We start from the raw sequence: 26,032 nt of genomic DNA on the forward strand, positions 1-26,032 counted from the left end.
TCTGCAGGCAGCACTCACCACTGATGAGAAGAATATTAAAGGCAACGAACAGAAAGCGAAATAACTTCATCGAGCACTGCTTATGATCAGCCGGCAGTGCCTCAGTTTCGGTATGTGGTTTCTCAGGGTTAAGAGAAGGCGAATGCACTAAACAAAAGAACATCGGGAAACCAAGCACCAACTCATAACGAAAAGATTGCACGATATACTGCAAGCAAAATTTCCAGAAGACGGATACTGAAGACGCCGCAGACAACAGAATTATTCTATGCAGTAACGATTATCTAGGAAGCGTGAATTGCATGTGCTGCTCCACCGCACAACTTCTTATGATACTGTTTTACTTATTCTAAATTTTCATTACCTCATCGTCTCTAGAATACTGTGTGGTTATCACCTGGTTTCCAACAGCGATAGTAGTAAGTAAATCGACTAAAAAGTCTTTCAAAGTAGGTCAGACACAAAAAAAAAAAAAAAAAATCGGAGCTGCGTGTAGCTCATGTCATTCTGCTTTCAAACGTGAATCTCCGGCTGGGAGTAGTGGCGTACTTCTGTAATCCAAGCTTCTGGGAGGCCGTTGTGTGGGAGAGATCTGGAAACAACTACAGATTCGGCCGTTCCACGAGCTCAGGAACGGCCGCGATGCCTTCGTCGAGCTCTGCAGATCGACGGACGACAGTGTGGAAATTTCGGCAAGCGGTGGCTAGGGGTTAAAAGAAGCCAAACGCACTAAACACAAGAAAGTCGGGAAACCGAAGCACACAACTCATAACGAAAAGATTGCGGAATGCAGTGCGAAAGCAAAAGTTCGAGAAGACCAACTCTGAAGCCATCGGCGCGCTAGGAATTATTCCGCACAAGAGGCGATCATGTAGGAAGAGCGAGATGAGGCTGTCGCTCGACCACACAATAAAATTTTGCTTAATCCAAATTTGCAATACCGGTTCGACACTAGAATGCTGCGCCTTGGTTCTTCCAAAAGCGGTAGTAATAAGCACGTAGACTGCAGTGTCATTTAGGGTAGTGAGTCAGACATGGAGAGGATATAAGGCGGGTGGAATATGCAACGACAGGGGGCATTCCAGGGCGGCCGCCGGCTCCTTGCGCTGTGGCGCGCCGGTGCCGGCGGCGGCCTGGCTGGGCTGCTGGTGCCTCCATGTAGAGCTGCCGCCGAGCCCAGGCACCGTGCCGCTAACGAAGCGATTGCCTTTAGTGACATCTTTTGCAATAACGACTGCGCGAATCGACGGTATCTCGTAAGGACAGAAAGAGCAGCAGCTGCCGCCGAGCCCAGGCGCCGTGCCTAACACGCAGAAGGTCCCCGGTTGGATTGCGGGCGGAAAGCCGTTTTCGTCGCACTCAGCAAGACACTTGCTACGATCTCTACTGTGACCATTTAAATCAAACGTTCCATCAGCAGGGTGCACATGGCTCAAATGAAACATGAAACGGTTTCAGAACTGGTTGTCGGATTTTAGCGCTGACTTGGAGGCCTGGAAATGCGCGAAACAGCCGCCGCCATGCGATTTGTTGCCACACCGTTGTACAAAACGCAAGGGCTCGTCCGGGATTTGAACCCGGGACCTCCTGCACCCGAAGCAGGAATCATACCCCTAGACCAACGAGCCTATTCGTTCCGAAAACGCACTGCATGTGAATGACGCCACCTTTGATGGTCTCACCATGTAGGGCTGCAGCTCAGCCAGCGTTCTCCCTGTCTGTCGCGGTTGGATTGTTTTTATCGACGTCTTTTACTATAGGAACTTCACGAATCGGAGGGAGCTCGTAGCCGATGCCCTTGCTAACACAGAAGACAAACTGTTGCTATTACGAGTCTCCGGGTGGTACATGAAAACGACCGTCGTTTCCGTGGTGTAGCGGTTATCACGTCTGCTTTACACGCAGAAGGTCCCCGGTTCGATCCCGGGCGGGAACACAACAATTTTAATCTATATTTCGGATTTCATTTCCGAGATGACCTCACGTCCGCGTATGCAGAGACAAGCAATGTCGTATGCTAGACGGATAGGGCGTCATTTTACTGTCAAATACTGTTGCTCTCTTATTGCACCGGTATTTGGTAACTGAGAACGCCCCTAGCTCCATTATGGCTGGCAAAATTTATAATCCGGTTCTTCAGGGCTACTTCAAGTGCGCTTGCTACTGGCTTTCCTGAGCTCACCCTACTCGCCTTGTCACAGCTCTGTCAAAGTGTGATGCTAACTAATAATGAGAAACTCTTAGCCACGCTCAATCTTACATGCCACCCCTTGGTTGTTGCCGTCGCTAGTAAGATGAGGGTAGACTGTCGCACAATTAAGCTGAATCTCCACTCACGGTGCACATATTCCGCAAAGACAACCTTGTTTTCCGTTGCATGCAAAATTACCGTCTGCGTTTCTATCGAATTCCACCTACGTACTTTACTGGTGCCGCATTCTTGTTATATCCACGTGCTATAACAGGCGTCTACTCTTCATTGAGGAGCTGCAACCGGGACTGAGTTCCACCTACTCTTCAGCACGGTCAAAATGGCACGGCTCGTCCGGGATTTGAACCCGGGACCTCCTGCACACAAAGCAGGAATCATACCCCTAGACCAACGAGCCACCTGTCTGGAGCAGTTAAGTTAATCCCAAGTATTGGACCTCACAGGGAACACAAACTTTCACGTGAATTCGCAAGATAAACGCTTTCTGCAGGCAGCACTCACCACTGATGAGAAGAATATTAAAGGCAACGAACAGAAAGCGAAATAACTTCATCGAGCACTGCTTATGATCAGCCGGCAGTGCCTCAGTTTCGGTATGTGGTTTCTCAGGGTTAAGAGAAGGCGAATGCACTAAACAAAAGAACATCGGGAAACCAAGCACCAACTCATAACGAAAAGATTGCACGATATACTGCAAGCAAAATTTCCAGAAGACGGATACTGAAGACGCCGCAGACAACAGAATTATTCTATGCAGTAACGATTATCTAGGAAGCGTGAATTGCATGTGCTGCTCCACCGCACAACTTCTTATGATACTGTTTTACTTATTCTAAATTTTCATTACCTCATCGTCTCTAGAATACTGTGTGGTTATCACCTGGTTTCCAACAGCGATAGTAGTAAGTAAATCGACTAAAAAGTCTTTCAAAGTAGGTCAGACACAAAAAAAAAAAAAAAAATCGGAGCTGCGTGTAGCTCATGTCATTCTGCTTTCAAACGTGAATCTCCGGCTGGGAGTAGTGGCGTACTTCTGTAATCCAAGCTTCTGGGAGGCCGTTGTGTGGGAGAGATCTGGAAACAACTACAGATTCGGCCGTTCCACGAGCTCAGGAACGGCCGCGATGCCTTCGTCGAGCTCTGCAGATCGACGGACGACAGTGTGGAAATTTCGGCAAGCGGTGGCTAGGGGTTAAAAGAAGCCAAACGCACTAAACACAAGAAAGTCGGGAAACCGAAGCACACAACTCATAACGAAAAGATTGCGGAATGCAGTGCGAAAGCAAAAGTTCGAGAAGACCAACTCTGAAGCCATCGGCGCGCTAGGAATTATTCCGCACAAGAGGCGATCATGTAGGAAGAGCGAGATGAGGCTGTCGCTCGACCACACAATAAAATTTTGCTTAATCCAAATTTGCAATACCGGTTCGACACTAGAATGCTGCGCCTTGGTTCTTCCAAAAGCGGTAGTAATAAGCACGTAGACTGCAGTGTCATTTAGGGTAGTGAGTCAGACATGGAGAGGATATAAGGCGGGTGGAATATGCAACGACAGGGGGCATTCCAGGGCGGCCGCCGGCTCCTTGCGCTGTGGCGCGCCGGTGCCGGCGGCGGCCTGGCTGGGCTGCTGGTGCCTCCATGTAGAGCTGCCGCCGAGCCCAGGCACCGTGCCGCTAACGAAGCGATTGCCTTTAGTGACATCTTTTGCAATAACGACTGCGCGAATCGACGGTATCTCGTAAGGACAGAAAGAGCAGCAGCTGCCGCCGAGCCCAGGCGCCGTGCCTAACACGCAGAAGGTCCCCGGTTGGATTGCGGGCGGAAAGCCGTTTTCGTCGCACTCAGCAAGACACTTGCTACGATCTCTACTGTGACCATTTAAATCAAACGTTCCATCAGCAGGGTGCACATGGCTCAAATGAAACATGAAACGGTTTCAGAACTGGTTGTCGGATTTTAGCGCTGACTTGGAGGCCTGGAAATGCGCGAAACAGCCGCCGCCATGCGATTTGTTGCCACACCGTTGTACAAAACGCAAGGGCTCGTCCGGGATTTGAACCCGGGACCTCCTGCACCCGAAGCAGGAATCATACCCCTAGACCAACGAGCCTATTCGTTCCGAAAACGCACTGCATGTGAATGACGCCACCTTTGATGGTCTCACCATGTAGGGCTGCAGCTCAGCCAGCGTTCTCCCTGTCTGTCGCGGTTGGATTGTTTTTATCGACGTCTTTTACTATAGGAACTTCACGAATCGGAGGGAGCTCGTAGCCGATGCCCTTGCTAACACAGAAGACAAACTGTTGCTATTACGAGTCTCCGGGTGGTACATGAAAACGACCGTCGTTTCCGTGGTGTAGCGGTTATCACGTCTGCTTTACACGCAGAAGGTCCCCGGTTCGATCCCGGGCGGGAACACAACAATTTTAATCTATATTTCGGATTTCATTTCCGAGATGACCTCACGTCCGCGTATGCAGAGACAAGCAATGTCGTATGCTAGACGGATAGGGCGTCATTTTACTGTCAAATACTGTTGCTCTCTTATTGCACCGGTATTTGGTAACTGAGAACGCCCCTAGCTCCATTATGGCTGGCAAAATTTATAATCCGGTTCTTCAGGGCTACTTCAAGTGCGCTTGCTACTGGCTTTCCTGAGCTCACCCTGCTCGCCTTGTCACAGCTCTGTCAAAGTGTGATGCTAACTAATAATGAGAAACTCTTAGCCACGCTCAATCTTACATGCCACCCCTTGGTTGTTGCCGTCGCTAGTAAGATGAGGGTAGACTGTCGCACAATTAAGCTGAATCTCCACTCACGGTGCACATATTCCGCAAAGACAACCTTGTTTTCCGTTGCATGCAAAATTACCGTCTGCGTTTCTATCGAATTCCACCTACGTACTTTACTGGTGCCGCATTCTTGTTATATCCACGTGCTATAACAGGCGTCTACTCTTCATTGAGGAGCTGCAACCGGGACTGAGTTCCACCTACTCTTCAGCACGGTCAAAATGGCACGGCTCGTCCGGGATTTGAACCCGGGACCTCCTGCACACAAAGCAGGAATCATACCCCTAGACCAACGAGCCACCTGTCTGGAGCAGTTAAGTTAATCCCAAGTATTGGACCTCACAGGGAACACAAACTTTCACGTGAATTCGCAAGATAAACGCTTTCTGCAGGCAGCACTCACCACTGATGAGAAGAATATTAAAGGCAACGAACAGAAAGCGAAATAACTTCATCGAGCACTGCTTATGATCAGCCGGCAGTGCCTCAGTTTCGGTATGTGGTTTCTCAGGGTTAAGAGAAGGCGAATGCACTAAACAAAAGAACATCGGGAAACCAAGCACCAACTCATAACGAAAAGATTGCACGATATACTGCAAGCAAAATTTCCAGAAGACGGATACTGAAGACGCCGCAGACAACAGAATTATTCTATGCAGTAACGATTATCTAGGAAGCGTGAATTGCATGTGCTGCTCCACCGCACAACTTCTTATGATACTGTTTTACTTATTCTAAATTTTCATTACCTCATCGTCTCTAGAATACTGTGTGGTTATCACCTGGTTTCCAACAGCGATAGTAGTAAGTAAATCGACTAAAAAGTCTTTCAAAGTAGGTCAGACACAAAAAAAAAAAAAAAAATCGGAGCTGCGTGTAGCTCATGTCATTCTGCTTTCAAACGTGAATCTCCGGCTGGGAGTAGTGGCGTACTTCTGTAATCCAAGCTTCTGGGAGGCCGTTGTGTGGGAGAGATCTGGAAACAACTACAGATTCGGCCGTTCCACGAGCTCAGGAACGGCCGCGATGCCTTCGTCGAGCTCTGCAGATCGACGGACGACAGTGTGGAAATTTCGGCAAGCGGTGGCTAGGGGTTAAAAGAAGCCAAACGCACTAAACACAAGAAAGTCGGGAAACCGAAGCACACAACTCATAACGAAAAGATTGCGGAATGCAGTGCGAAAGCAAAAGTTCGAGAAGACCAACTCTGAAGCCATCGGCGCGCTAGGAATTATTCCGCACAAGAGGCGATCATGTAGGAAGAGCGAGATGAGGCTGTCGCTCGACCACACAATAAAATTTTGCTTAATCCAAATTTGCAATACCGGTTCGACACTAGAATGCTGCGCCTTGGTTCTTCCAAAAGCGGTAGTAATAAGCACGTAGACTGCAGTGTCATTTAGGGTAGTGAGTCAGACATGGAGAGGATATAAGGCGGGTGGAATATGCAACGACAGGGGGCATTCCAGGGCGGCCGCCGGCTCCTTGCGCTGTGGCGCGCCGGTGCCGGCGGCGGCCTGGCTGGGCTGCTGGTGCCTCCATGTAGAGCTGCCGCCGAGCCCAGGCACCGTGCCGCTAACGAAGCGATTGCCTTTAGTGACATCTTTTGCAATAACGACTGCGCGAATCGACGGTATCTCGTAAGGACAGAAAGAGCAGCAGCTGCCGCCGAGCCCAGGCGCCGTGCCTAACACGCAGAAGGTCCCCGGTTGGATTGCGGGCGGAAAGCCGTTTTCGTCGCACTCAGCAAGACACTTGCTACGATCTCTACTGTGACCATTTAAATCAAACGTTCCATCAGCAGGGTGCACATGGCTCAAATGAAACATGAAACGGTTTCAGAACTGGTTGTCGGATTTTAGCGCTGACTTGGAGGCCTGGAAATGCGCGAAACAGCCGCCGCCATGCGATTTGTTGCCACACCGTTGTACAAAACGCAAGGGCTCGTCCGGGATTTGAACCCGGGACCTCCTGCACCCGAAGCAGGAATCATACCCCTAGACCAACGAGCCTATTCGTTCCGAAAACGCACTGCATGTGAATGACGCCACCTTTGATGGTCTCACCATGTAGGGCTGCAGCTCAGCCAGCGTTCTCCCTGTCTGTCGCGGTTGGATTGTTTTTATCGACGTCTTTTACTATAGGAACTTCACGAATCGGAGGGAGCTCGTAGCCGATGCCCTTGCTAACACAGAAGACAAACTGTTGCTATTACGAGTCTCCGGGTGGTACATGAAAACGACCGTCGTTTCCGTGGTGTAGCGGTTATCACGTCTGCTTTACACGCAGAAGGTCCCCGGTTCGATCCCGGGCGGGAACACAACAATTTTAATCTATATTTCGGATTTCATTTCCGAGATGACCTCACGTCCGCGTATGCAGAGACAAGCAATGTCGTATGCTAGACGGATAGGGCGTCATTTTACTGTCAAATACTGTTGCTCTCTTATTGCACCGGTATTTGGTAACTGAGAACGCCCCTAGCTCCATTATGGCTGGCAAAATTTATAATCCGGTTCTTCAGGGCTACTTCAAGTGCGCTTGCTACTGGCTTTCCTGAGCTCACCCTACTCGCCTTGTCACAGCTCTGTCAAAGTGTGATGCTAACTAATAATGAGAAACTCTTAGCCACGCTCAATCTTACATGCCACCCCTTGGTTGTTGCCGTCGCTAGTAAGATGAGGGTAGACTGTCGCACAATTAAGCTGAATCTCCACTCACGGTGCACATATTCCGCAAAGACAACCTTGTTTTCCGTTGCATGCAAAATTACCGTCTGCGTTTCTATCGAATTCCACCTACGTACTTTACTGGTGCCGCATTCTTGTTATATCCACGTGCTATAACAGGCGTCTACTCTTCATTGAGGAGCTGCAACCGGGACTGAGTTCCACCTACTCTTCAGCACGGTCAAAATGGCACGGCTCGTCCGGGATTTGAACCCGGGACCTCCTGCACACAAAGCAGGAATCATACCCCTAGACCAACGAGCCACCTGTCTGGAGCAGTTAAGTTAATCCCAAGTATTGGACCTCACAGGGAACACAAACTTTCACGTGAATTCGCAAGATAAACGCTTTCTGCAGGCAGCACTCACCACTGATGAGAAGAATATTAAAGGCAACGAACAGAAAGCGAAATAACTTCATCGAGCACTGCTTATGATCAGCCGGCAGTGCCTCAGTTTCGGTATGTGGTTTCTCAGGGTTAAGAGAAGGCGAATGCACTAAACAAAAGAACATCGGGAAACCAAGCACCAACTCATAACGAAAAGATTGCACGATATACTGCAAGCAAAATTTCCAGAAGACGGATACTGAAGACGCCGCAGACAACAGAATTATTCTATGCAGTAACGATTATCTAGGAAGCGTGAATTGCATGTGCTGCTCCACCGCACAACTTCTTATGATACTGTTTTACTTATTCTAAATTTTCATTACCTCATCGTCTCTAGAATACTGTGTGGTTATCACCTGGTTTCCAACAGCGATAGTAGTAAGTAAATCGACTAAAAAGTCTTTCAAAGTAGGTCAGACACAAAAAAAAAAAAAAAAATCGGAGCTGCGTGTAGCTCATGTCATTCTGCTTTCAAACGTGAATCTCCGGCTGGGAGTAGTGGCGTACTTCTGTAATCCAAGCTTCTGGGAGGCCGTTGTGTGGGAGAGATCTGGAAACAACTACAGATTCGGCCGTTCCACGAGCTCAGGAACGGCCGCGATGCCTTCGTCGAGCTCTGCAGATCGACGGACGACAGTGTGGAAATTTCGGCAAGCGGTGGCTAGGGGTTAAAAGAAGCCAAACGCACTAAACACAAGAAAGTCGGGAAACCGAAGCACACAACTCATAACGAAAAGATTGCGGAATGCAGTGCGAAAGCAAAAGTTCGAGAAGACCAACTCTGAAGCCATCGGCGCGCTAGGAATTATTCCGCACAAGAGGCGATCATGTAGGAAGAGCGAGATGAGGCTGTCGCTCGACCACACAATAAAATTTTGCTTAATCCAAATTTGCAATACCGGTTCGACACTAGAATGCTGCGCCTTGGTTCTTCCAAAAGCGGTAGTAATAAGCACGTAGACTGCAGTGTCATTTAGGGTAGTGAGTCAGACATGGAGAGGATATAAGGCGGGTGGAATATGCAACGACAGGGGGCATTCCAGGGCGGCCGCCGGCTCCTTGCGCTGTGGCGCGCCGGTGCCGGCGGCGGCCTGGCTGGGCTGCTGGTGCCTCCATGTAGAGCTGCCGCCGAGCCCAGGCACCGTGCCGCTAACGAAGCGATTGCCTTTAGTGACATCTTTTGCAATAACGACTGCGCGAATCGACGGTATCTCGTAAGGACAGAAAGAGCAGCAGCTGCCGCCGAGCCCAGGCGCCGTGCCTAACACGCAGAAGGTCCCCGGTTGGATTGCGGGCGGAAAGCCGTTTTCGTCGCACTCAGCAAGACACTTGCTACGATCTCTACTGTGACCATTTAAATCAAACGTTCCATCAGCAGGGTGCACATGGCTCAAATGAAACATGAAACGGTTTCAGAACTGGTTGTCGGATTTTAGCGCTGACTTGGAGGCCTGGAAATGCGCGAAACAGCCGCCGCCATGCGATTTGTTGCCACACCGTTGTACAAAACGCAAGGGCTCGTCCGGGATTTGAACCCGGGACCTCCTGCACCCGAAGCAGGAATCATACCCCTAGACCAACGAGCCTATTCGTTCCGAAAACGCACTGCATGTGAATGACGCCACCTTTGATGGTCTCACCATGTAGGGCTGCAGCTCAGCCAGCGTTCTCCCTGTCTGTCGCGGTTGGATTGTTTTTATCGACGTCTTTTACTATAGGAACTTCACGAATCGGAGGGAGCTCGTAGCCGATGCCCTTGCTAACACAGAAGACAAACTGTTGCTATTACGAGTCTCCGGGTGGTACATGAAAACGACCGTCGTTTCCGTGGTGTAGCGGTTATCACGTCTGCTTTACACGCAGAAGGTCCCCGGTTCGATCCCGGGCGGGAACACAACAATTTTAATCTATATTTCGGATTTCATTTCCGAGATGACCTCACGTCCGCGTATGCAGAGACAAGCAATGTCGTATGCTAGACGGATAGGGCGTCATTTTACTGTCAAATACTGTTGCTCTCTTATTGCACCGGTATTTGGTAACTGAGAACGCCCCTAGCTCCATTATGGCTGGCAAAATTTATAATCCGGTTCTTCAGGGCTACTTCAAGTGCGCTTGCTACTGGCTTTCCTGAGCTCACCCTACTCGCCTTGTCACAGCTCTGTCAAAGTGTGATGCTAACTAATAATGAGAAACTCTTAGCCACGCTCAATCTTACATGCCACCCCTTGGTTGTTGCCGTCGCTAGTAAGATGAGGGTAGACTGTCGCACAATTAAGCTGAATCTCCACTCACGGTGCACATATTCCGCAAAGACAACCTTGTTTTCCGTTGCATGCAAAATTACCGTCTGCGTTTCTATCGAATTCCACCTACGTACTTTACTGGTGCCGCATTCTTGTTATATCCACGTGCTATAACAGGCGTCTACTCTTCATTGAGGAGCTGCAACCGGGACTGAGTTCCACCTACTCTTCAGCACGGTCAAAATGGCACGGCTCGTCCGGGATTTGAACCCGGGACCTCCTGCACACAAAGCAGGAATCATACCCCTAGACCAACGAGCCACCTGTCTGGAGCAGTTAAGTTAATCCCAAGTATTGGACCTCACAGGGAACACAAACTTTCACGTGAATTCGCAAGATAAACGCTTTCTGCAGGCAGCACTCACCACTGATGAGAAGAATATTAAAGGCAACGAACAGAAAGCGAAATAACTTCATCGAGCACTGCTTATGATCAGCCGGCAGTGCCTCAGTTTCGGTATGTGGTTTCTCAGGGTTAAGAGAAGGCGAATGCACTAAACAAAAGAACATCGGGAAACCAAGCACCAACTCATAACGAAAAGATTGCACGATATACTGCAAGCAAAATTTCCAGAAGACGGATACTGAAGACGCCGCAGACAACAGAATTATTCTATGCAGTAACGATTATCTAGGAAGCGTGAATTGCATGTGCTGCTCCACCGCACAACTTCTTATGATACTGTTTTACTTATTCTAAATTTTCATTACCTCATCGTCTCTAGAATACTGTGTGGTTATCACCTGGTTTCCAACAGCGATAGTAGTAAGTAAATCGACTAAAAAGTCTTTCAAAGTAGGTCAGACACAAAAAAAAAAAAAAAAATCGGAGCTGCGTGTAGCTCATGTCATTCTGCTTTCAAACGTGAATCTCCGGCTGGGAGTAGTGGCGTACTTCTGTAATCCAAGCTTCTGGGAGGCCGTTGTGTGGGAGAGATCTGGAAACAACTACAGATTCGGCCGTTCCACGAGCTCAGGAACGGCCGCGATGCCTTCGTCGAGCTCTGCAGATCGACGGACGACAGTGTGGAAATTTCGGCAAGCGGTGGCTAGGGGTTAAAAGAAGCCAAACGCACTAAACACAAGAAAGTCGGGAAACCGAAGCACACAACTCATAACGAAAAGATTGCGGAATGCAGTGCGAAAGCAAAAGTTCGAGAAGACCAACTCTGAAGCCATCGGCGCGCTAGGAATTATTCCGCACAAGAGGCGATCATGTAGGAAGAGCGAGATGAGGCTGTCGCTCGACCACACAATAAAATTTTGCTTAATCCAAATTTGCAATACCGGTTCGACACTAGAATGCTGCGCCTTGGTTCTTCCAAAAGCGGTAGTAATAAGCACGTAGACTGCAGTGTCATTTAGGGTAGTGAGTCAGACATGGAGAGGATATAAGGCGGGTGGAATATGCAACGACAGGGGGCATTCCAGGGCGGCCGCCGGCTCCTTGCGCTGTGGCGCGCCGGTGCCGGCGGCGGCCTGGCTGGGCTGCTGGTGCCTCCATGTAGAGCTGCCGCCGAGCCCAGGCACCGTGCCGCTAACGAAGCGATTGCCTTTAGTGACATCTTTTGCAATAACGACTGCGCGAATCGACGGTATCTCGTAAGGACAGAAAGAGCAGCAGCTGCCGCCGAGCCCAGGCGCCGTGCCTAACACGCAGAAGGTCCCCGGTTGGATTGCGGGCGGAAAGCCGTTTTCGTCGCACTCAGCAAGACACTTGCTACGATCTCTACTGTGACCATTTAAATCAAACGTTCCATCAGCAGGGTGCACATGGCTCAAATGAAACATGAAACGGTTTCAGAACTGGTTGTCGGATTTTAGCGCTGACTTGGAGGCCTGGAAATGCGCGAAACAGCCGCCGCCATGCGATTTGTTGCCACACCGTTGTACAAAACGCAAGGGCTCGTCCGGGATTTGAACCCGGGACCTCCTGCACCCGAAGCAGGAATCATACCCCTAGACCAACGAGCCTATTCGTTCCGAAAACGCACTGCATGTGAATGACGCCACCTTTGATGGTCTCACCATGTAGGGCTGCAGCTCAGCCAGCGTTCTCCCTGTCTGTCGCGGTTGGATTGTTTTTATCGACGTCTTTTACTATAGGAACTTCACGAATCGGAGGGAGCTCGTAGCCGATGCCCTTGCTAACACAGAAGACAAACTGTTGCTATTACGAGTCTCCGGGTGGTACATGAAAACGACCGTCGTTTCCGTGGTGTAGCGGTTATCACGTCTGCTTTACACGCAGAAGGTCCCCGGTTCGATCCCGGGCGGGAACACAACAATTTTAATCTATATTTCGGATTTCATTTCCGAGATGACCTCACGTCCGCGTATGCAGAGACAAGCAATGTCGTATGCTAGACGGATAGGGCGTCATTTTACTGTCAAATACTGTTGCTCTCTTATTGCACCGGTATTTGGTAACTGAGAACGCCCCTAGCTCCATTATGGCTGGCAAAATTTATAATCCGGTTCTTCAGGGCTACTTCAAGTGCGCTTGCTACTGGCTTTCCTGAGCTCACCCTACTCGCCTTGTCACAGCTCTGTCAAAGTGTGATGCTAACTAATAATGAGAAACTCTTAGCCACGCTCAATCTTACATGCCACCCCTTGGTTGTTGCCGTCGCTAGTAAGATGAGGGTAGACTGTCGCACAATTAAGCTGAATCTCCACTCACGGTGCACATATTCCGCAAAGACAACCTTGTTTTCCGTTGCATGCAAAATTACCGTCTGCGTTTCTATCGAATTCCACCTACGTACTTTACTGGTGCCGCATTCTTGTTATATCCACGTGCTATAACAGGCGTCTACTCTTCATTGAGGAGCTGCAACCGGGACTGAGTTCCACCTACTCTTCAGCACGGTCAAAATGGCACGGCTCGTCCGGGATTTGAACACGGGACCTCCTGCACACAAAGCAGGAATCATACCCCTAGACCAACGAGCCACCTGTCTGGAGCAGTTAAGTTAATCCCAAGTATTGGACCTCACAGGGAACACAAACTTTCACGTGAATTCGCAAGATAAACGCTTTCTGCAGGCAGCACTCACCACTGATGAGAAGAATATTAAAGGCAACGAACAGAAAGCGAAATAACTTCATCGAGCACTGCTTATGATCAGCCGGCAGTGCCTCAGTTTCGGTATGTGGTTTCTCAGGGTTAAGAGAAGGCGAATGCACTAAACAAAAGAACATCGGGAAACCAAGCACCAACTCATAACGAAAAGATTGCACGATATACTGCAAGCAAAATTTCCAGAAGACGGATACTGAAGACGCCGCAGACAACAGAATTATTCTATGCAGTAACGATTATCTAGGAAGCGTGAATTGCATGTGCTGCTCCACCGCACAACTTCTTATGATACTGTTTTACTTATTCTAAATTTTCATTACCTCATCGTCTCTAGAATACTGTGTGGTTATCACCTGGTTTCCAACAGCGATAGTAGTAAGTAAATCGACTAAAAAGTCTTTCAAAGTAGGTCAGACACAAAAAAAAAAAAAAAAATCGGAGCTGCGTGTAGCTCATGTCATTCTGCTTTCAAACGTGAATCTCCGGCTGGGAGTAGTGGCGTACTTCTGTAATCCAAGCTTCTGGGAGGCCGTTGTGTGGGAGAGATCTGGAAACAACTACAGATTCGGCCGTTCCACGAGCTCAGGAACGGCCGCGATGCCTTCGTCGAGCTCTGCAGATCGACGGACGACAGTGTGGAAATTTCGGCAAGCGGTGGCTAGGGGTTAAAAGAAGCCAAACGCACTAAACACAAGAAAGTCGGGAAACCGAAGCACACAACTCATAACGAAAAGATTGCGGAATGCAGTGCGAAAGCAAAAGTTCGAGAAGACCAACTCTGAAGCCATCGGCGCGCTAGGAATTATTCCGCACAAGAGGCGATCATGTAGGAAGAGCGAGATGAGGCTGTCGCTCGACCACACAATAAAATTTTGCTTAATCCAAATTTGCAATACCGGTTCGACACTAGAATGCTGCGCCTTGGTTCTTCCAAAAGCGGTAGTAATAAGCACGTAGACTGCAGTGTCATTTAGGGTAGTGAGTCAGACATGGAGAGGATATAAGGCGGGTGGAATATGCAACGACAGGGGGCATTCCAGGGCGGCCGCCGGCTCCTTGCGCTGTGGCGCGCCGGTGCCGGCGGCGGCCTGGCTGGGCTGCTGGTGCCTCCATGTAGAGCTGCCGCCGAGCCCAGGCACCGTGCCGCTAACGAAGCGATTGCCTTTAGTGACATCTTTTGCAATAACGACTGCGCGAATCGACGGTATCTCGTAAGGACAGAAAGAGCAGCAGCTGCCGCCGAGCCCAGGCGCCGTGCCTAACACGCAGAAGGTCCCCGGTTGGATTGCGGGCGGAAAGCCGTTTTCGTCGCACTCAGCAAGACACTTGCTACGATCTCTACTGTGACCATTTAAATCAAACGTTCCATCAGCAGGGTGCACATGGCTCAAATGAAACATGAAACGGTTTCAGAACTGGTTGTCGGATTTTAGCGCTGACTTGGAGGCCTGGAAATGCGCGAAACAGCCGCCGCCATGCGATTTGTTGCCACACCGTTGTACAAAACGCAAGGGCTCGTCCGGGATTTGAACCCGGGACCTCCTGCACCCGAAGCAGGAATCATACCCCTAGACCAACGAGCCTATTCGTTCCGAAAACGCACTGCATGTGAATGACGCCACCTTTGATGGTCTCACCATGTAGGGCTGCAGCTCAGCCAGCGTTCTCCCTGTCTGTCGCGGTTGGATTGTTTTTATCGACGTCTTTTACTATAGGAACTTCACGAATCGGAGGGAGCTCGTAGCCGATGCCCTTGCTAACACAGAAGACAAACTGTTGCTATTACGAGTCTCCGGGTGGTACATGAAAACGACCGTCGTTTCCGTGGTGTAGCGGTTATCACGTCTGCTTTACACGCAGAAGGTCCCCGGTTCGATCCCGGGCGGGAACACAACAATTTTAATCTATATTTCGGATTTCATTTCCGAGATGACCTCACGTCCGCGTATGCAGAGACAAGCAATGTCGTATGCTAGACGGATAGGGCGTCATTTTACTGTCAAATACTGTTGCTCTCTTATTGCACCGGTATTTGGTAACTGAGAACGCCCCTAGCTCCATTATGGCTGGCAAAATTTATAATCCGGTTCTTCAGGGCTACTTCAAGTGCGCTTGCTACTGGCTTTCCTGAGCTCACCCTACTCGCCTTGTCACAGCTCTGTCAAAGTGTGATGCTAACTAATAATGAGAAACTCTTAGCCACGCTCAATCTTACATGCCACCCCTTGGTTGTTGCCGTCGCTAGTAAGATGAGGGTAGACTGTCGCACAATTAAGCTGAATCTCCACTCACGGTGCACATATTCCGCAAAGACAACCTTGTTTTCCGTTGCATGCAAAATTACCGTCTGCGTTTCTATCGAATTCCACCTACGTACTTTACTGGTGCCGCATTCTTGTTATATCCACGTGCTATAACAGGCGTCTACTCTTCATTGAGGAGCTGCAACCGGGACTGAGTTCCACCTACTCTTCAGCACGGTCAAAATGGCACGGCTCGTCCGGGATTTGAACACGGGACCTCCTGCACACAAAGCAGGAATCATACCCCTAGACCAACGAGCCACCTGTCTGGAGCAGTTAAGTTAATCCCAAGTATTGGACCTCACAGGGAACACAAACTTTCACGTGAATTCGCAAGATAAACGCTTTCTGCAGGCAGCACTCACCACTGATGAGAAGAATATTAAAGGCAACGAACAGAAAGCGAAATAACTTCATCGAGCACTGCTTATGATCAGCCGGCAGTGCCTCAGTTTCGGTATGTGGTTTCTCAGGGTTAAGAGAAGGCGAATGCACTAAACAAAAGAACATCGGGAAACCAAGCACCAACTCATAACGAAAAGATTGCACGATATACTGCAAGCAAAATTTCCAGAAGACGGATACTGAAGACGCCGCAGACAACAGAATTATTCTATGCAGTAACGATTATCTAGGAAGCGTGAATTGCATGTGCTGCTCCACCGCACAACTTCTTATGATACTGTTTTACTTATTCTAAATTTTCATTACCTCATCGTCTCTAGAATACTGTGTGGTTATCACCTGGTTTCCAACAGCGATAGTAGTAAGTAAATCGACTAAAAAGTCTTTCAAAGTAGGTCAGACACAAAAAAAAAAAAAAAAAAAATCGGAGCTGCGTGTAGCTCATGTCATTCTGCTTTCAAACGTGAATCTCCGGCTGGGAGTAGTGGCGTACTTCTGTAATCCAAGCTTCTGGGAGGCCGTTGTGTGGGAGAGATCTGGAAACAACTACAGATTCGGCCGTTCCACGAGCTCAGGAACGGCCGCGATGCCTTCGTCGAGCTCTGCAGATCGACGGACGACAGTGTGGAAATTTCGGCAAGCGGTGGCTAGGGGTTAAAAGAAGCCAAACGCACTAAACACAAGAAAGTCGGGAAACCGAAGCACACAACTCATAACGAAAAGATTGCGGAATGCAGTGCGAAAGCAAAAGTTCGAGAAGACCAACTCTGAAGCCATCGGCGCGCTAGGAATTATTCCGCACAAGAGGCGATCATGTAGGAAGAGCGAGATGAGGCTGTCGCTCGACCACACAATAAAATTTTGCTTAATCCAAATTTGCAATACCGGTTCGACACTAGAATGCTGCGCCTTGGTTCTTCCAAAAGCGGTAGTAATAAGCACGTAGACTGCAGTGTCATTTAGGGTAGTGAGTCAGACATGGAGAGGATATAAGGCGGGTGGAATATGCAACGACAGGGGGCATTCCAGGGCGGCCGCCGGCTCCTTGCGCTGTGGCGCGCCGGTGCCGGCGGCGGCCTGGCTGGGCTGCTGGTGCCTCCATGTAGAGCTGCCGCCGAGCCCAGGCACCGTGCCGCTAACGAAGCGATTGCCTTTAGTGACATCTTTTGCAATAACGACTGCGCGAATCGACGGTATCTCGTAAGGACAGAAAGAGCAGCAGCTGCCGCCGAGCCCAGGCGCCGTGCCTAACACGCAGAAGGTCCCCGGTTGGATTGCGGGCGGAAAGCCGTTTTCGTCGCACTCAGCAAGACACTTGCTACGATCTCTACTGTGACCATTTAAATCAAACGTTCCATCAGCAGGGTGCACATGGCTCAAATGAAACATGAAACGGTTTCAGAACTGGTTGTCGGATTTTAGCGCTGACTTGGAGGCCTGGAAATGCGCGAAACAGCCGCCGCCATGCGATTTGTTGCCACACCGTTGTACAAAACGCAAGGGCTCGTCCGGGATTTGAACCCGGGACCTCCTGCACCCGAAGCAGGAATCATACCCCTAGACCAACGAGCCTATTCGTTCCGAAAACGCACTGCATGTGAATGACGCCACCTTTGATGGTCTCACCATGTAGGGCTGCAGCTCAGCCAGCGTTCTCCCTGTCTGTCGCGGTTGGATTGTTTTTATCGACGTCTTTTACTATAGGAACTTCACGAATGGGAGGGAGCTCGTAGCCGATGCCCTTGCTAACACAGAAGACAAACTGTTGCTATTACGAGTCTCCGGGTGGTACATGAAAACGACCGTCGTTTCCGTGGTGTAGCGGTTATCACGTCTGCTTTACACGCAGAAGGTACCCGGTTCGATCCCGGGCGGGAACACAACAATTTTAATCTATATTTCGGATTTCATTTCCGAGATGACCTCACGTCCGCGTATGCAGAGACAAGCAATGTCGTATGCTAGACGGATAGGGCGTCATTTTACTGTCAAATACTGTTGCTCTCTTATTGCACCGGTATTTGGTAACTGAGAACGCCCCTAGCTCCATTATGGCTGGCAAAATTTATAATCCGGTTCTTCAGGGCTACTTCAAGTGCGCTTGCTACTGGCTTTCCTGAGCTCACCCTACTCGCCTTGTCACAGCTCTGTCAAAGTGTGATGCTAACTAATAATGAGAAACTCTTAGCCACGCTCAATCTTACATGCCACCCCTTGGTTGTTGCCGTCGCTAGTAAGATGAGGGTAGACTGTCGCACAATTAAGCTGAATCTCCACTCACGGTGCACATATTCCGCAAAGACAACCTTGTTTTCCGTTGCATGCAAAATTACCGTCTGCGTTTCTATCGAATTCCACCTACGTACTTTACTGGTGCCGCATTCTTGTTATATCCACGTGCTATAACAGGCGTCTACTCTTCATTGAGGAGCTGCAACCGGGACTGAGTTCCACCTACTCTTCAGCACGGTCAAAATGGCACGGCTCGTCCGGGATTTGAACCCGGGACCTCCTGCACACAAAGCAGGAATCATACCCCTAGACCAACGAGCCACCTGTCTGGAGCAGTTAAGTTAATCCCAAGTATTGGACCTCACAGGGAACACAAACTTTCACGTGAATTCGCAAGATAAACGCTTTCTGCAGGCAGCACTCACCACTGATGAGAAGAATATTAAAGGCAACGAACAGAAAGCGAAATAACTTCATCGAACACTGCTTATGATCAGCCGGCAGTGCCTCAGTTTCGGTATGTGGTTTCTCAGGGTAGAGAAGGCGAATGCACTAAACAAAAGAACATCGGGAAACCAAGCACCAACTCATAACGAAAAGATTGCACGATATACTGCAAGCAAAATTTCCAGAAGACGGATACTGAAGACGCCGCAGACAACAGAATTATTCTATGCAGTAACGATTATCTAGGAAGCGTGAATTGCATGTGCTGCTCCACCGCACAACTTCTTATGATACTGTTTTACTTATTCTAAATTTTCATTACCTCATCGTCTCTAGAATACTGTGTGGTTATCACCTGGTTTCCAACAGCGATAGTAGTAAGTAAATCGACTAAAAAGTCTTTCAAAGTAGGTCAGACACAAAAAAAAAAAAAAATCGGAGCTGCGTGTAGCTCATGTCATTCTGCTTTCAAACGTGAATCTCCGGCTGGGAGTAGTGGCGTACTTCTGTAATCCAAGCTTCTGGGAGGCCGTTGTGTGGGAGAGATCTGGAAACAACTACAGATTCGGCCGTTCCACGAGCTCAGGAACGGCCGCGATGCCTTCATCGAGCTCTGCAGATCGACGGACGACAGTGTGGAAATTTCGGCAAGCGGTGGCTCGGGGTTAAGAGAAGCCAAACGCACTAAACACAAGAAAGTCGGGAAACCGAAGCACACAACTCATAACGAAAAGATTGCGGAATGCAGTGCGAAAGCAAAAGTTCGAGAAGACCAACTCTGAAGCCATCGGCGCGCTAGGAATTATTCCGCACAAGAGGCGATCATGTAGGAAGAGCGAGATGAGGCTGTCGCTCGACCACACAATAAAATTTTGCTTAATCCAAATTTGCAATACCGGTTCGACACTAGAATGCTGCGCCTTGGTTCTTCCAAAAGCGGTAGTAATAAGCACGTAGACTGCAGTGTCATTTAGGGTAGTGAGTCAGACATGGAGAGGATATAAGGCGGGTGGAATATGCAACGACAGGGGGCATTCCAGGGCGGCCGCCGGCTCCTTGCGCTGTGGCGCGCCGGTGCCGGCGGCGGCCTGGCTGGGCTGCTGGTGCCTCCATGTAGAGCTGCCGCCGAGCCCAGGCACCGTGCCGCTAACGAAGCGATTGCCTTTAGTGACATCTTTTGCAATAACGACTGCGCGAATCGACGGTATCTCGTAAGGACAGAAAGAGCAGCAGCTGCCGCCGAGCCCAGGCGCCGTGCCTAACACGCAGAAGGTCCCCGGTTGGATTGCGGGCGGAAAGCCGTTTTCGTCGCACTCAGCAAGACACTTGCTACGATCTCTACTGTGACCATTTAAATCAAACGTTCCATCAGCAGGGTGCACATGGCTCAAATGAAACATGAAACGGTTTCAGAACTGGTTGTCGGATTTTAGCGCTGACTTGGAGGCCTGGAAATGCGCGAAACAGCCGCCGCCATGCGATTTGTTGCCACACCGTTGTACAAAACGCAAGGGCTCGTCCGGGATTTGAACCCGGGACCTCCTGCACCCGAAGCAGGAATCATACCCCTAGACCAACGAGCCTATTCGTTCCGAAAACGCACTGCATGTGAATGACGCCACCTTTGATGGTCTCACCATGTAGGGCTGCAGCTCAGCCAGCGTTCTCCCTGTCTGTCGCGGTTGGATTGTTTTTATCGACGTCTTTTACTATAGGAACTTCACGAATCGGAGGGAGCTCGTAGCCGATGCCCTTGCTAACACAGAAGACAAACTGTTGCTATTACGAGTCTCCGGGTGGTACATGAAAACGACCGTCGTTTCCGTGGTGTAGCGGTTATCACGTCTGCTTTACACGCAGAAGGTCCCCGGTTCGATCCCGGGCGGGAACACAACAATTTTAATCTATATTTCGGATTTCATTTCCGAGATGACCTCACGTCCGCGTATGCAGAGACAAGCAATGTCGTATGCTAGACGGATAGGGCGTCATTTTACTGTCAAATACTGTTGCTCTCTTATTGCACCGGTATTTGGTAACTGAGAACGCCCCTAGCTCCATTATGGCTGGCAAAATTTATAATCCGGTTCTTCAGGGCTACTTCAAGTGCGCTTGCTACTGGCTTTCCTGAGCTCACCCTACTCGCCTTGTCACAGCTCTGTCAAAGTGTGATGCTAACTAATAATGAGAAACTCTTAGCCACGCTCAATCTTACATGCCACCCCTTGGTTGTTGCCGTCGCTAGTAAGATGAGGGTAGACTGTCGCACAATTAAGCTGAATCTCCACTCACGGTGCACATATTCCGCAAAGACAACCTTGTTTTCCGTTGCATGCAAAATTACCGTCTGCGTTTCTATCGAATTCCACCTACGTACTTTACTGGTGCCGCATTCTTGTTATATCCACGTGCTATAACAGGCGTCTACTCTTCATTGAGGAGCTGCAACCGGGACTGAGTTCCACCTACTCTTCAGCACGGTCAAAATGGCACGGCTCGTCCGGGATTTGAACCCGGGACCTCCTGCACACAAAGCAGGAATCATACCCCTAGACCAACGAGCCACCTGTCTGGAGCAGTTAAGTTAATCCCAAGTATTGGACCTCACAGGGAACACAAACTTTCACGTGAATTCGCAAGATAAACGCTTTCTGCAGGCAGCACTCACCACTGATGAGAAGAATATTAAAGGCAACGAACAGAAAGCGAAATAACTTCATCGAGCACTGCTTATGATCAGCCGGCAGTGCCTCAGTTTCGGTATGTGGTTTCTCAGGGTTAAGAGAAGGCGAATGCACTAAACAAAAGAACATCGGGAAACCAAGCACCAACTCATAACGAAAAGATTGCACGATATACTGCAAGCAAAATTTCCAGAAGACGGATACTGAAGACGCCGCAGACAACAGAATTATTCTATGCAGTAACGATTATCTAGGAAGCGTGAATTGCATGTGCTGCTCCACCGCACAACTTCTTATGATACTGTTTTACTTATTCTAAATTTTCATTACCTCATCGTCTCTAGAATACTGTGTGGTTATCACCTGGTTTCCAACAGCGATAGTAGTAAGTAAATCGACTAAAAAGTCTTTCAAAGTAGGTCAGACACAAAAAAAAAAAAAAAAAAATCGGAGCTGCGTGTAGCTCATGTCATTCTGCTTTCAAACGTGAATCTCCGGCTGGGAGTAGTGGCGTACTTCTGTAATCCAAGCTTCTGGGAGGCCGTTGTGTGGGAGAGATCTGGAAACAACTACAGATTCGGCCGTTCCACGAGCTCAGGAACGGCCGCGATGCCTTCGTCGAGCTCTGCAGATCGACGGACGACAGTGTGGAAATTTCGGCAAGCGGTGGCTAGGGGTTAAAAGAAGCCAAACGCACTAAACACAAGAAAGTCGGGAAACCGAAGCACACAACTCATAACGAAAAGATTGCGGAATGCAGTGCGAAAGCAAAAGTTCGAGAAGACCAACTCTGAAGCCATCGGCGCGCTAGGAATTATTCCGCACAAGAGGCGATCATGTAGGAAGAGCGAGATGAGGCTGTCGCTCGACCACACAATAAAATTTTGCTTAATCCAAATTTGCAATACCGGTTCGACACTAGAATGCTGCGCCTTGGTTCTTCCAAAAGCGGTAGTAATAAGTACGTAGACTGCAGTGTCATTTAGGGTAGTGAGTCAGACATGGAGAGGATATAAGGCGGGTGGAATATGCAACGACAGGGGGCATTCCAGGGCGGCCGCCGGCTCCTTGCGCTGTGGCGCGCCGGTGCCGGCGGCGGCCTGGCTGGGCTGCTGGTGCCTCCATGTAGAGCTGCCGCCGAGCCCAGGCACCGTGCCGCTAACGAAGCGATTGCCTTTAGTGACATCTTTTGCAATAACGACTGCGCGAATCGACGGTATCTCGTAAGGACAGAAAGAGCAGCAGCTGCCGCCGAGCCCAGGCGCCGTGCCTAACACGCAGAAGGTCCCCGGTTGGATTGCGGGCGGAAAGCCGTTTTCGTCGCACTCAGCAAGACACTTGCTACGATCTCTACTGTGACCATTTAAATCAAACGTTCCATCAGCAGGGTGCACATGGCTCAAATGAAACATGAAACGGTTTCAGAACTGGTTGTCGGATTTTAGCGCTGACTTGGAGGCCTGGAAATGCGCGAAACAGCCGCCGCCATGCGATTTGTTGCCACACCGTTGTACAAAACGCAAGGGCTCGTCCGGGATTTGAACCCGGGACCTCCTGCACCCGAAGCAGGAATCATACCCCTAGACCAACGAGCCTATTCGTTCCGAAAACGCACTGCATGTGAATGACGCCACCTTTGATGGTCTCACCATGTAGGGCTGCAGCTCAGCCAGCGTTCTCCCTGTCTGTCGCGGTTGGATTGTTTTTATCGACGTCTTTTACTATAGGAACTTCACGAATCGGAGGGAGCTCGTAGCCGATGCCCTTGCTAACACAGAAGACAAACTGTTGCTATTACGAGTCTCCGGGTGGTACATGAAAACGACCGTCGTTTCCGTGGTGTAGCGGTTATCACGTGTGCTTTACACGCAGAAGGTCCCCGGTTCGATCCCGGGCGGGAACACAACAATTTTAATCTATATTTCGGATTTCATTTCCGAGATGACCTCACGTCCGCGTATGCAGAGACAAGCAATGTCGTATGCTAGACGGATAGGGCGTCATTTTACTGTCAAATACTGTTGCTCTCTTATTGCACCGGTATTTGGTAACTGAGAACGCCCCTAGCTCCATTATGGCTGGCAAAATTTATAATCCGGTTCTTCAGGGCTACTTCAAGTGCGCTTGCTACTGGCTTTCCTGAGCTCACCCTACTCGCCTTGTCACAGCTCTGTCAAAGTGTGATGCTAACTAATAATGAGAAACTCTTAGCCACGCTCAATCTTACATGCCACCCCTTGGTTGTTGCCGTCGCTAGTAAGATGAGGGTAGACTGTCGCACAATTAAGCTGAATCTCCACTCACGGTGCACATATTCCGCAAAGACAACCTTGTTTTCCGTTGCATGCATAATTACCGTCTGCGTTTCTATCGCATTCCACCTACGTACTTTACTGGTGCCGCATTCTTGTTATATCCACGTGCTATAACAGGCGTCTACTCTTCATTGAGGAGCTGCAACCGGGACTGAGTTCCACCTACTCTTCAGCACGGTCAAAATGGCACGGCTCGTCCGGGATTTGAACCCGGGACCTCCTGCACACAAAGCAGGAATCATACCCCTAGACCAACGAGCCACCTGTCTGGAGCAGTTAAGTTAATCCCAAGTATTGGACCTCACAGGGAACACAAACTTTCACGTGAATTCGCAAGATAAACGCTTTCTGCAGGCAGCACTCACCACTGATGAGAAGAATATTAAAGGCAACGAACAGAAAGCGAAATAACTTCATCGAGCACTGCTTATGATCAGCCGGCAGTGCCTCAGTTTCGGTATGTGGTTTCTCAGGGTTAAGAGAAGGCGAATGCACTAAACAAAAGAACATCGGGAAACCAAGCACCAACTCATAACGAAAAGATTGCACGATATACTGCAAGCAAAATTTCCAGAAGACGGATACTGAAGACGCCGCAGACAACAGAATTATTCTATGCAGTAACGATTATCTAGGAAGCGTGAATTGCATGTGCTGCTCCACCGCACAACTTCTTATGATACTGTTTTACTTATTCTAAATTTTCATTACCTCATCGTCTCTAGAATACTGTGTGGTTATCACCTGGTTTCCAACAGCGATAGTAGTAAGTAAATCGACTAAAAAGTCTTTCAAAGTAGGTCAGACACAAAAAAAAAAAAAAATCGGAGCTGCGTGTAGCTCATGTCATTCTGCTTTCAAACGTGAATCTCCGGCTGGGAGTAGTGGCGTACTTCTGTAATCCAAGCTTCTGGGAGGCCGTTGTGTGGGAGAGATCTGGAAACAACTACAGATTCGGCCGTTCCACGAGCTCAGGAACGGCCGCGATGCCTTCATCGAGCTCTGCAGATCGACGGACGACAGTGTGGAAATTTCGGCAAGCGGTGGCTCGGGGTTAAGAGAAGCCAAACGCACTAAACACAAGAAAGTCGGGAAACCGAAGCACACAACTCATAACGAAAAGATTGCGGAATGCAGTGCGAAAGCAAAAGTTCGAGAAGACCAACTCTGAAGCCATCGGCGCGCTAGGAATTATTCCGCACAAGAGGCGATCATGTAGGAAGAGCGAGATGAGGCTGTCGCTCGACCACACAATAAAATTTTGCTTAATCCAAATTTGCAATACCGGTTCGACACTAGAATGCTGCGCCTTGGTTCTTCCAAAAGCGGTAGTAATAAGCACGTAGACTGCAGTGTCATTTAGGGTAGTGAGTCAGACATGGAGAGGATATAAGGCGGGTGGAATATGCAACGACAGGGGGCATTCCAGGGCGGCCGCCGGCTCCTTGCGCTGTGGCGCGCCGGTGCCGGCGGCGGCCTGGCTGGGCTGCTGGTGCCTCCATGTAGAGCTGCCGCCGAGCCCAGGCACCGTGCCGCTAACGAAGCGATTGCCTTTAGTGACATCTTTTGCAATAACGACTGCGCGAATCGACGGTATCTCGTAAGGACAGAAAGAGCAGCAGCTGCCGCCGAGCCCAGGCGCCGTGCCTAACACGCAGAAGGTCCCCGGTTGGATTGCGGGCGGAAAGCCGTTTTCGTCGCACTCAGCAAGACACTTGCTACGATCTCTACTGTGACCATTTAAATCAAACGTTCCATCAGCAGGGTGCACATGGCTCAAATGAAACATGAAACGGTTTCAGAACTGGTTGTCGGATTTTAGCGCTGACTTGGAGGCCTGGAAATGCGCGAAACAGCCGCCGCCATGCGATTTGTTGCCACACCGTTGTACAAAACGCAAGGGCTCGTCCGGGATTTGAACCCGGGACCTCCTGCACCCGAAGCAGGAATCATACCCCTAGACCAACGAGCCTATTCGTTCCGAAAACGCACTGCATGTGAATGACGCCACCTTTGATGGTCTCACCATGTAGGGCTGCAGCTCAGCCAGCGTTCTCCCTGTCTGTCGCGGTTGGATTGTTTTTATCGACGTCTTTTACTATAGGAACTTCACGAATCGGAGGGAGCTCGT

The 26,032-nt window shown here is 49.6% G+C and overlaps 28 non-coding genes across 28 annotated transcripts; 9 read left to right on the forward strand and 19 right to left on the reverse strand.

The window, feature by feature from the left end:
• Window positions 1-1,556: 1,556 nt before the first annotated feature.
• Window positions 1,557-1,628, reverse strand: Trnap-cgg. Its single transcript has one exon. It is a non-coding gene; the product is annotated as a tRNA-Pro (tRNA).
• A 235-nt stretch (window positions 1,629-1,863) lies between these two features.
• On the forward strand, window positions 1,864-1,936 carry Trnav-uac. Its single transcript has one exon. It is a non-coding gene; the product is annotated as a tRNA-Val (tRNA).
• A 601-nt stretch (window positions 1,937-2,537) lies between these two features.
• On the reverse strand, window positions 2,538-2,609 carry Trnat-ugu. Its single transcript has one exon. It is a non-coding gene; the product is annotated as a tRNA-Thr (tRNA).
• Window positions 2,610-4,250: 1,641 nt separating this feature from the next.
• Window positions 4,251-4,322, reverse strand: Trnap-cgg. Its single transcript has one exon. It is a non-coding gene; the product is annotated as a tRNA-Pro (tRNA).
• A 235-nt stretch (window positions 4,323-4,557) lies between these two features.
• Trnav-uac lies at window positions 4,558-4,630 on the forward strand. Its single transcript has one exon. It is a non-coding gene; the product is annotated as a tRNA-Val (tRNA).
• Window positions 4,631-5,231: 601 nt separating this feature from the next.
• Window positions 5,232-5,303, reverse strand: Trnat-ugu. The gene has a single exon. It is a non-coding gene; the product is annotated as a tRNA-Thr (tRNA).
• A 1,641-nt stretch (window positions 5,304-6,944) lies between these two features.
• Trnap-cgg lies at window positions 6,945-7,016 on the reverse strand. Its single transcript has one exon. It is a non-coding gene; the product is annotated as a tRNA-Pro (tRNA).
• A 235-nt stretch (window positions 7,017-7,251) lies between these two features.
• On the forward strand, window positions 7,252-7,324 carry Trnav-uac. Its single transcript has one exon. It is a non-coding gene; the product is annotated as a tRNA-Val (tRNA).
• Window positions 7,325-7,925: 601 nt separating this feature from the next.
• On the reverse strand, window positions 7,926-7,997 carry Trnat-ugu. Its single transcript has one exon. It is a non-coding gene; the product is annotated as a tRNA-Thr (tRNA).
• A 1,641-nt stretch (window positions 7,998-9,638) lies between these two features.
• Window positions 9,639-9,710, reverse strand: Trnap-cgg. The gene has a single exon. It is a non-coding gene; the product is annotated as a tRNA-Pro (tRNA).
• A 235-nt stretch (window positions 9,711-9,945) lies between these two features.
• Window positions 9,946-10,018, forward strand: Trnav-uac. Its single transcript has one exon. It is a non-coding gene; the product is annotated as a tRNA-Val (tRNA).
• A 601-nt stretch (window positions 10,019-10,619) lies between these two features.
• Trnat-ugu lies at window positions 10,620-10,691 on the reverse strand. The gene has a single exon. It is a non-coding gene; the product is annotated as a tRNA-Thr (tRNA).
• A 1,641-nt stretch (window positions 10,692-12,332) lies between these two features.
• Window positions 12,333-12,404, reverse strand: Trnap-cgg. The gene has a single exon. It is a non-coding gene; the product is annotated as a tRNA-Pro (tRNA).
• Window positions 12,405-12,639: 235 nt separating this feature from the next.
• Trnav-uac lies at window positions 12,640-12,712 on the forward strand. The gene has a single exon. It is a non-coding gene; the product is annotated as a tRNA-Val (tRNA).
• Window positions 12,713-13,313: 601 nt separating this feature from the next.
• On the reverse strand, window positions 13,314-13,385 carry Trnat-ugu. Its single transcript has one exon. It is a non-coding gene; the product is annotated as a tRNA-Thr (tRNA).
• Window positions 13,386-15,026: 1,641 nt separating this feature from the next.
• Trnap-cgg lies at window positions 15,027-15,098 on the reverse strand. Its single transcript has one exon. It is a non-coding gene; the product is annotated as a tRNA-Pro (tRNA).
• Window positions 15,099-15,333: 235 nt separating this feature from the next.
• Trnav-uac lies at window positions 15,334-15,406 on the forward strand. Its single transcript has one exon. It is a non-coding gene; the product is annotated as a tRNA-Val (tRNA).
• Window positions 15,407-16,007: 601 nt separating this feature from the next.
• Window positions 16,008-16,079, reverse strand: Trnat-ugu. Its single transcript has one exon. It is a non-coding gene; the product is annotated as a tRNA-Thr (tRNA).
• Window positions 16,080-17,723: 1,644 nt separating this feature from the next.
• Trnap-cgg lies at window positions 17,724-17,795 on the reverse strand. Its single transcript has one exon. It is a non-coding gene; the product is annotated as a tRNA-Pro (tRNA).
• A 235-nt stretch (window positions 17,796-18,030) lies between these two features.
• Trnav-uac lies at window positions 18,031-18,103 on the forward strand. Its single transcript has one exon. It is a non-coding gene; the product is annotated as a tRNA-Val (tRNA).
• Window positions 18,104-18,704: 601 nt separating this feature from the next.
• Window positions 18,705-18,776, reverse strand: Trnat-ugu. The gene has a single exon. It is a non-coding gene; the product is annotated as a tRNA-Thr (tRNA).
• A 1,637-nt stretch (window positions 18,777-20,413) lies between these two features.
• On the reverse strand, window positions 20,414-20,485 carry Trnap-cgg. The gene has a single exon. It is a non-coding gene; the product is annotated as a tRNA-Pro (tRNA).
• A 235-nt stretch (window positions 20,486-20,720) lies between these two features.
• On the forward strand, window positions 20,721-20,793 carry Trnav-uac. The gene has a single exon. It is a non-coding gene; the product is annotated as a tRNA-Val (tRNA).
• A 601-nt stretch (window positions 20,794-21,394) lies between these two features.
• On the reverse strand, window positions 21,395-21,466 carry Trnat-ugu. The gene has a single exon. It is a non-coding gene; the product is annotated as a tRNA-Thr (tRNA).
• Window positions 21,467-23,109: 1,643 nt separating this feature from the next.
• Trnap-cgg lies at window positions 23,110-23,181 on the reverse strand. The gene has a single exon. It is a non-coding gene; the product is annotated as a tRNA-Pro (tRNA).
• A 235-nt stretch (window positions 23,182-23,416) lies between these two features.
• Window positions 23,417-23,489, forward strand: Trnav-uac. Its single transcript has one exon. It is a non-coding gene; the product is annotated as a tRNA-Val (tRNA).
• Window positions 23,490-24,090: 601 nt separating this feature from the next.
• Window positions 24,091-24,162, reverse strand: Trnat-ugu. Its single transcript has one exon. It is a non-coding gene; the product is annotated as a tRNA-Thr (tRNA).
• A 1,639-nt stretch (window positions 24,163-25,801) lies between these two features.
• Trnap-cgg lies at window positions 25,802-25,873 on the reverse strand. Its single transcript has one exon. It is a non-coding gene; the product is annotated as a tRNA-Pro (tRNA).
• Between the last annotated feature and the right edge of the window lie 159 nt (window positions 25,874-26,032).

This window comes from Schistocerca piceifrons, chromosome 2 (assembly GCF_021461385.2).
Source record: "Schistocerca piceifrons isolate TAMUIC-IGC-003096 chromosome 2, iqSchPice1.1, whole genome shotgun sequence".
Taxonomy (NCBI): Eukaryota; Metazoa; Arthropoda; class Insecta; order Orthoptera; family Acrididae; genus Schistocerca; species Schistocerca piceifrons.